Source organism: Taeniopygia guttata, chromosome 5 (assembly GCF_048771995.1).
Source record: "Taeniopygia guttata chromosome 5, bTaeGut7.mat, whole genome shotgun sequence".
In the NCBI taxonomy this organism is placed as follows: Eukaryota; Metazoa; Chordata; class Aves; order Passeriformes; family Estrildidae; genus Taeniopygia; species Taeniopygia guttata.
The window spans coordinates 47913244-47922278 of NC_133030.1; the positions used below are offsets into that span (position 1 = coordinate 47913244).

General features: G+C 46.0%; 1 protein-coding gene across 4 annotated transcripts in view; it reads right to left on the reverse strand.

Moving 5' to 3' along the window:
• The window catches only part of FOXN3 (forkhead box N3), a 207322-nt gene extending 206918 nt beyond the window's left edge, over window positions 1-404 (reverse strand). For all 4 annotated transcript variants that reach the window (XM_030274834.4, XM_072930333.1, XM_030274833.4 and 1 more), the window contains exon 1: window positions 268-404. The gene's annotated coding sequence lies outside the window, so the exon portion shown is untranslated. The remainder of the gene's footprint in view (window positions 1-267) is intronic.
• Between the last annotated feature and the right edge of the window lie 8631 nt (window positions 405-9035).

The following is a 9035-nucleotide window of genomic DNA, read 5'->3' on the forward strand; positions in this document are numbered from 1 at the left end:
AGGGCGCCCTTCCCCTCCCTTCTCCCTTCCCCACCGCCCCTCGCCGGCAGGGCTGCTCGGCGGCGGGACGGCGGCAGCCGCGCGGGGCAGCCCCCACGAACGCCCCGGGGCGGCGCCGCTGCCCGCCCGCGGCAGCCGCCGGCCCAGAGGCCCCAAAAGTTTGGCCGCGGCTCCCCGGCCCGGGAGGGACGGGGCGCGGCGATAGCGGCGAGCCCGGGCGGGCGGCCACCCGCTCCCGATGACACCGCGAAACGCCCCCGCCGTTACCTCTGTCCGCGTCCCGGGCTCCCGCGCCGCCGCGGGGTGGTGGGCGCTCCCCGCGGCCGCCCCGCTCCGCGCCCCGCGGCGGGAGGCAGCCGGAGGCAGCCGCAGCCCGCGCCGCCGCTGCCGCCCCCACCCCGCCCCCGGCGGCGGCGCCGCGCCCCGCCGGGCCCTAGCGCCGCCCGCCCGCCCCGCCCCGCCGAGCCGGCCCCCGCAGCCGGCGGCTGCTGCCCGCGCCGGGCTTCCCCGAAGGAAGAACTTCGGGCGCGGGAAGCTGGCGGGGGCGGGTTGAGAGGTGCTGCTCCCACCGGGGGAGTGGGATGCAGCAGGCTCGAGCGGAGGATGCAGCTCCCCACGCGTTCTGTCATTTTCCTTCAGAGGAGCCTCTCGGGCCCGCTGTCCCACCGGGGCCGAGCCTGCCCGGCCCGTCCGCCCGTCGCGGCACAACCCCCGGCGAGTGCCCACACGCCTCGGCTGCCTTCCTTGGCCGTCTCGTCGCGACTGGGAATGGCCTTCGTGCCACCGGAGCCGGTGTTTTACACGTTGAAAAACGAGACATACAGAACTGAAACAGTTATTTTTTACCGTCTTACCCGCCGGGAGCCTCAGTGAGGCCTGGCACCTCTTTGCATCGTATTTGCGCTGAAAACAGAGAAATCTCCCCTTGCCATGGGAGCCTGCAATGTCAAGGGTGCACCTGCTCTTCCTGCCCACTCCTCTGCCCCTTTGCAGCCCTCCCCCCCGGCCGCCTCCTGCTGCTTGTCCTGTCTTGCTGCCGTGAAAGCAGGTGAGGGGGAGCTTTGGGCTGAACAGAGGCCGGTCTGCAAGTGCAAAGGCTGGCAGGATCTCAGAGGAGCTGGTGCCATCAGCGCTGCCACACACCTGGAGGCTGTCAAGCCTGTAATGGGAATTTAATTATTAATTTAAAGTTACCTTTCTTTAACCAACCCTGTAGAATGACAACTTGAGGCATATGTGATTGCTGTAGTGATTTCAGGAAAAGCCTAGTTTATCCCTTTTAGATTTATTTTATCATAATGGCTGGGAATGGCTGGTTCACGATGGGATGGGATTTTTTCTTTTCACCTAAGGGATACATTCTTTCCTGGACACAAAGCTCGGACATAGGACAGCATAACTACTGTAACCCCCCAATTCTTTTTCAGGACTGCCAAGCTTAGATTAACATGCTTCGCTGTGGGCATGACACAAGGAAACCCAGATTTTGCACCAGCATATTGCACAACAATGTACAAAAAGTATCAACTCTGAATTTTAATGACAAGTTTTGAAAAAATAAAAGGAATGAGGTTTTCTATCTGCATCAAATATAGCTCTACTAGGAAATGGAGAATTGTTCCTCTGTCCTTTTTTCTTGCTGTCTCCAAGTTGATTTTGAAAAGCCAGTATAGGCTGGAATAGCAGTGTAGCCTTTCCATTTGCAAAACTTGCTGGTATGAAACTTCTCCCTGCCCCCATCTTGGTCCTAGCTATGTCCCTGAGCATTGCTCATCTGCAGATGGCAAAACCTCCTCTTGATTCCCTGATGCCCACCTCTTCAATGGATGGATGGGCTCAGTTTATTCCAAAGTGAATATAAATCCTTGGGGTTTCCTGAGAAAAGCTACAGTTTTCATTTTGTAGGTGGTTTTGGTGACACAGAGACAGAGACAATCCCATCCCACAGGATTCCTGTGTAAGGCACACACGTTCCTCGTTCAGTTCAGCTGAAAGTTTTCTACTGACTGCTCTGCAAAAGCTCTGCAAACTTTTTGAAGACTGTTGGGATAGATCAGCCTGGCATGCTGAATGCCCTTCCAGCAAAGCACTGACAAAAATCAGGTGCGGAATGAACCCAACCCCAGGCTCTTCTTCCAGGCTTGTTTACTGGTTCAGATGGGTAACTGTTGGAGTGATGGTCACTGGAGAAGCTCTCAAAGTAGAAATGTCTGATTTAGTTTGAGTGACAACACTCCAAAAGTAACTGAACATTTGGGCTCAACTATTGATGCAGCTAGAGCTGGAGACCCTGGGCACCATGTTAGTAACAAGATTTCTATTAATTCTTTTTAAAAATATAGATATCTGTTTGCACTGTCATCACATAAGGAAATCTCACAGATGCCAACAGAGACTCCATGAAGGGTAAAATCCTGGCCCCACTGAAGCAATGCCCAAGTCTTTTAATGAACCTGTTTACTACAGGTGATGATAATCCTCCCACTTCATATCAACACTCATATCAACAATACAAACAGGGCATCTTGTCCTGTGCTTACCCATTAACTCTAAGGCAGGTATTTTTCCTAATGAAATCAGTTTTAACATTTCTTTGTTCTTTGATCAGATCATCTGAATTACTCTGTGCCTGCATCTATGCTAACCACAGCTGTTTGAAACCTCTGCCTAGGTTCCTTCAAAATTTAGCCGCAAGTGCGTGCATTTCCCTTCTTCTGTTGTTTGCTCTCAGTGATGCAAGCTTCATTATTCTTTAATTTCTTCCTCCTTCCTCCCACTCATGTATTTGAGGCTTTCTTACATGCTTTGTAGCTCTACTTCCCACCTCCTCCTCATTTAGATCCTTCCAAAAGAAAAGAGTGTTTTAGAAGACCCACATTTGCAAGGGAAAAATATTAATAGTGGAAATTTTCTCAGAGAAGCATTTTTCCTATGCCTGCAAGTGCATCTTGTCTCTCTGTATCAATCCAAGCCACGTTAACTCTCCCATGTAGAGGCTGCTTTGTTATCTCTATCTGCCGGATTAAATTAATGGAGATGAAATTCTTACCTCTCTCCAAACTGGGGAAAATTTATGATTTATGCTGTAGAAGTTTTCTGATATCCACCTCAGTCCATTTTATCTAATTTTCCTTGGAGATTTTCATTAAGCCTTGTTCTCCTGGAGAGTCTGTAAATCCAAGCTCTTCAGCTAACAACTCCTGGGTTATTTCTGTCTCTTGGCCTGAGTTTGCAGCCCCCAGAGCAGCCTTAGGGCACAGGTGACTCTTCTCCTACCTCAGGAAAAAATCTCTCTGCTTCCTTCTCTCTGCTGCAGCACAATGTGGTGTTTGCTTCACAGTCAAACAGAGGCCCTTTGCCACAGGGATCCCTCCTGGGAAAGGCTGCAGTCTCACAGGGGAGGCAGCTCAAAAGGAGCTTGACTGCATCTACTGAGTAGCTCTAAGTCCACCTATAAAACCCCTTGTACCTCTTCAAGGTCTTGCTGTAGCAAGATGTGATTATTCATCAAGGAGTGGAGCTAGGTGTTGTATGAGATGTGAACAGTGCTCCTGTGTGTGCCCTGCCCCACAGCTCCATTGTGTTATGTTGATACCCATTCCCTTTTTATATTTCCAAAAACTTTTATCAAGACTGGGACATATGGGGAGCTCCTGGAACAGGTGCTGTGGCTAATGGGGGCCACATGAAATTGAGCATAAATGTGGTAGGAGATTGGTGACCGTACAACTGTTCACTTGTCACTTCCAAAATGTCGTTTTATAGCTGTGCTCTTTACCCTGTTTGTTTCTTGAACTTGTTTGGTCTCTTCATTTGAACAAAGATTGAAGTGTCAGTGCTTTAAACTAGATTACATTTTCAGGGGTAGGACTCAGTGACTTTTTTCCACTTACCCATTTACCATTCATATCTGACATTGGAAAACCAGAAGGCAAATAAATAAAAAAATCACCCAACTTTTCAGGTATATCTAATATACCCAGTGCCTCAGGTTTTTTGTGTGTTTGATTTGAGGTATGATTTCCATAGGATAAATACCTGTACAGTTCCAGGACAATTTGCTCTTGTGTGTCAGATGCAAAGGGCGCTCTGGAACACAGTTGCCGCTGCTGTACACCCCACCACTCTACCACATAAGGGTGAGCCGAATCAAAGTAAAGAAATACAGGGAGATTACAGTAATGCCATTCCCTCTTTCATGCTGCTGAATCAAGTCCCACTTGCCTTCCCCTTGAACAACCAGTGAGACCTTTTATGGTCACATAGGGGTACTTAATTATGCACATACATGTGGTTTTGCACTACTTTAGTAACAGTATATGAGTTAAGCAATAGATTTAGTTTTATGACCCAAAAGGAAAAAACTCAGGTTCTCTAGTGGACAATGAAACTGGAGTTTTTCACTCTTCCTTATTTTATTTTTGTTATTACCACCTTTAAACTTTGAATTATCCTGCAAGTATTAAGGCTCATTAGCTTTGTTTCAGCTTGTACTTTGTGTTAATAGGACAGCTTTTTTCTAATAAATATGAATCTCTTGAATGCTAAGGCTTAAATGTTTAATAAAAGCTATTAGTAGAACTATACGTAAGGATTTTTATGAAAGGTGATGATCTTCTTATAGTTACTGCTATATCCCCAGTTGCCAGTGATCTTTCTGGCTTGCCTTCTGCTTATAGCAGGCCTTGAGCTTTTACCTTTCCATGCATCTGATTCCCCCATACTATACTAAACACAAGCTCCAGCCTATGTACCCCATGCATTTTCCAAGCTCACAGACATACATGAGGAGAGAGACCTTCAGCCTTCCTGCATGACTGAAACATTTTTAAAACAGAAGAGCCACTTAACCAATGAAATAAAGCATGTTGGTTACAACATGCACTTTTTTTTGTAGTCTTGCCAATGTCTACTAAATTAAACATCTACAGATCTGAGCACTTTCAACCCCTTTTGGAATCTTGCTCATAGAAATGTCTTTTAAATGGTCCTCTGTAAATTCTCTGGGGTCCTTCATGTTTTGCTTTGCAGGCACCCACATTTCTCCCAGGGAAATCTCTGTTAGTGAGCCTAACAGGGGCCCAGCCAAAACATCACAGTGAGGAGTGCTTGCTTTGTTTCCCAAGTGTTTCCTCAAAAATGTATGCCTGGATCCATCTTCTCTCTCTTGGGTACACATCTTGACAATCCAGCTATTGAAGTAGCTCAATGTATGCACACAATAAACATGTCAACACATAACATTCATAAATTATTACAGGCAATGCCAAATCTGCCACAAAGATTTTTTCAACTTGAAGCTGTAGAAGAGGATCTTCAATGGCAGAAATGCTAAAAACCTGACTGTGAAAAATAAGGTTATCTGTTTATCTCATGAAACCAGGATACAAGACAGCATATGCTATATGGTTAGTGGGGAAAAAAAAACCCCAAACAAAATCTGGTAAGTATTGAGAAGCAGAATTTAGAATAATATAAAAGCACCAGAAAATATTTGTGAAGTTGTTCTGCTACTTCCAAAGTTAGTCCTAGCTGTCTCTGATGGAATCATTAAGAAGCATGGTAGTCTTCAGTGTTTTGTAAAATTAGGTATTCTTTTCAATTCTTTGATCAGTCATCCTGGAATTTACTCAGCAGTTACAGGTTGCTACTTTGGTTGCAACCACAAAAATTCAGTCAGTTTTTCTGGCCGTTCTAGATCTAGCCTGAGACATAGAGATGCTCATTATACGTCCTCATTCACATCAGCACCTTCTTCCCAGGCCTTTTCCCTTCTCTGTGGTTTTCCCACTTCTCATCCTTCTCTGTGTGGCACCCTGTGGTTCCCTCCCATTATGCTGCTGAGCACAGGCAGTTGCACTTTCCTGTGTCTGACTTGGGCAGGGTTAAGGGTTTTGCTCCCTGGTGTAGCTCTGCTCTGCCTCTGAAGCGACGCTGCTGAATCACCATCATGCCTGGTGTGACAGCACCAGTCTCCTTCAGCAAAAGGTAACCCTGCTCAGCACAGCCTACTTCCTCAGGTGGTTCTAGCAAATATTTAACATAGAGATGGATGAAAAATACAGAGCACCCCAGTTGGCTGTGGCTGTGGAACAGTCAGAAAGTGCTATGATGCTGCTCCAAGTGGCTTCTGCAACCGTCCTGACAGATCTCCCAGAGCTCTTCACCTGCTCAGCAAATTCAGCCACTCCATCCCCAAATCTGCTTCAGGGGCTTTGGGCCACCACAGTGCCTCAGACCTGGGTAGAACAGCACATGCATTGAAGTCAAAAGAGTGAAAATCAGACCAGTAACCTTTTAATCTCTATTACTTTGGGATTTGTCAAAACCTGGGGCTTTACCTGCCATGATGGCCGTTCCTGACAGCTTCCCAAGACATGGCTTGAGCAAATGATGTAAATTTTAGCTCTGCTGGTGCTCAGGCCTGTGGAGGAGGAACTTCAAATCTGCTTTGGTGTTGTCCTAATTTGCTGTGTGCCATTGAAGCCAAGCATTCATCCTGCAAGCCTGTGGTTTGAAATGTCCATGTAACTTCATCTGGCTTTGAATTTCCCCATGTATGTAGATCTGGCTCCTTCCAGCAATGTTTTTAGCATTGCCCCATACATTGGCCTTCACTGCAGATCTCACCAATCAGCCATTTTAATTATGGCAGATATTTTTTCACAGCACCTTCGTTATTTTACTGGCTTTCAAGTTCTGAGATCAGTGGCATCTAATTATCTGGGTCTCTTTTTTTGCCTCTGCTTCTGATACTGTCTTGTCTTTCATGTATATAAAGAGTAAATGAACAGGAAAGAGATTTTTACCACTATTCTAATAGTTCAGTATGCCAGCCACACATTCAGTACCTTTTCAGATATTGATATCTGTATCAAAATGAAGGAACTGCAAGTAAACAACAGGGTGGCAACAAACAATGAAGTACAGTGTGGACTTGTGGGTTCATCATTTTTGTCTTGAAGTTTGATTCAGGTTAAATCCTCCATCTCATTGCCTGCAATAATTCCTGTCCTACTCACATCCCAATGGCTCTGGCTATGCAACAGCTGCTGCATTTTGTGTCTTCACCTTGATTTTTCTCAAGAGGGAAAGCTCACAGATACTAGCCCCTGTGTACAAGCAGTAGGGCTGGAGAATTGTACAGCAAAAACAAAACCTCCACATTTTATTGGGATGAATAAAAGACAGCGATCAAGTTATCTTATAAATTAGCTTTATATGAAGCTTGTTAAAATATATAAGTCATAATAACACAGTTATTCAGGAAACAGAACTTCTTCGGCCAATTTTTTGCTTTTCTTGCTTGAATGTTTATGCTGCAAGGCTAGCCCATCTGGTTTAAATTGTAGGATGGAAATCACAAGATCTATCCACCATTCCAAGACTTGTAATCTTGGAAAAGACTGGAAGTAGTTTGGCAACATCATGTTTCCCTGCCTCCTGTAGAAACAAATCTCCAGCTTCAGAGTAGATTACAGCAGACAATAGAGTAATTTCAAGACACAGACCCAAGGCACAAAATGGGCAGCTGATTCAGGTTCCTGATAAGTTGGTGCTCATGTTGAGGTTCAGGCTATTATAAATTAAGTAGGAAATAGCTGTGCAATCTACATTCAAGCCAAACCTGGACACCAAACCCCATGAAGTTCAGCAGACACCTGGATGTGGTGGATGTGGTCTCCAAGCATTTTGCCCTAGAGTAGAGGTGTTAATAGTCCAGTTCCTTCCATAGTCTCCTGAATACAAATGCAGATGAATGCTGTATGTGTAGCTATTGCAGAATTATTTGTTGTGTGGTGATGGTCTCAGTACCATTAATGTACTGTCTCTCAAAATTCATGCAATCAGGGAAACATTATTGTCTCCATTTTACAGGTGAGGCAGGAATATGCAAAAATATTCAGTCACACAGAGAGTCTTAATTCATCTGGGAGTTGTGTCCTCCATGAGTGCTGCAACAGCAGAGCCAGCCATTCCCTTGCTGAATTCAATGTGACAGGCTGCTGCTGATACCTGATACCTAAACAGCACTCTCCTTGCAGAGTTCCCAAATCCCTTCACAAAAATGGCTGAATAGCGTTCTTCCCAATTTGCAGGTGGAAAATGGAAAACACGAACAAATCCCTATGAAGATATCTTACCCATGCAATGAATTCCTGAGTCAAGAGAGGGACCAGATTTGTGAAATGCTTTGAAATAGCTGGGTAAGACATTTACCAAATTTTAAGGCATGACTAAATACAGCTGCTGTTTGTTCATAAACTGTCACAGGATGCTATATCTAATCACAGTGGAAACTTAAGAAATGTCCATGTATCCTTGGCTGGTCAGCAGCAGGATTGCTTGGACATGCCAGGATGACAGAGCACTCTATGCTGGCCTGTTTCAACCACTCTGGATAGACCCAGACACATGGAACCAATAAGGACTTTGAAGCTGTCTGCCTCACTTATACAGGGTGTGGAGCAAGTTGTCATTTAGCCCCTTTCAGATAACTGATTTGGCCACTGCTTTCCTTTACTAAGTAACCATCAAGATAAACAGAGATTTACTGCTTCTAAGGCAATGAGGCAAGTGATGCACACTTCACATGCCAAAGCAGACATCAATAGTACTTCCAGTAACACCTGGGGTTTTTTTTAGTGGATAAGACTGAAACAGAGCTGGAGATTTGAACTCCTGCCTGCTTTAAGAGACAGCATATCCTGAGGCAGGAACATCACAGCTCAGATCTTTCTCTATGGTAGGGCATCTCAGAATGTGGGACACAGTTTTGTCTCTCTTCTGCCATTAATATGTACCCGGACTGATGCCACAGATGCCACACACATCCTCGTCACTCGAGAGACATGAATGTCCCTGTGCTTGGGAAAGAAGCACAGCCTTGGAACAGGTGAGGAGGGACTGGGGGGCTGGTGGTGGTTCTTGCACTGTGCAAGTGCAGAGAGGGAGTGGATGCTGGGGTAGCAAAGGGATGATAGGGTCCTGACTATGGAGCACCCACCCCTCTGTGTCTGTGCCCAAACACCGGG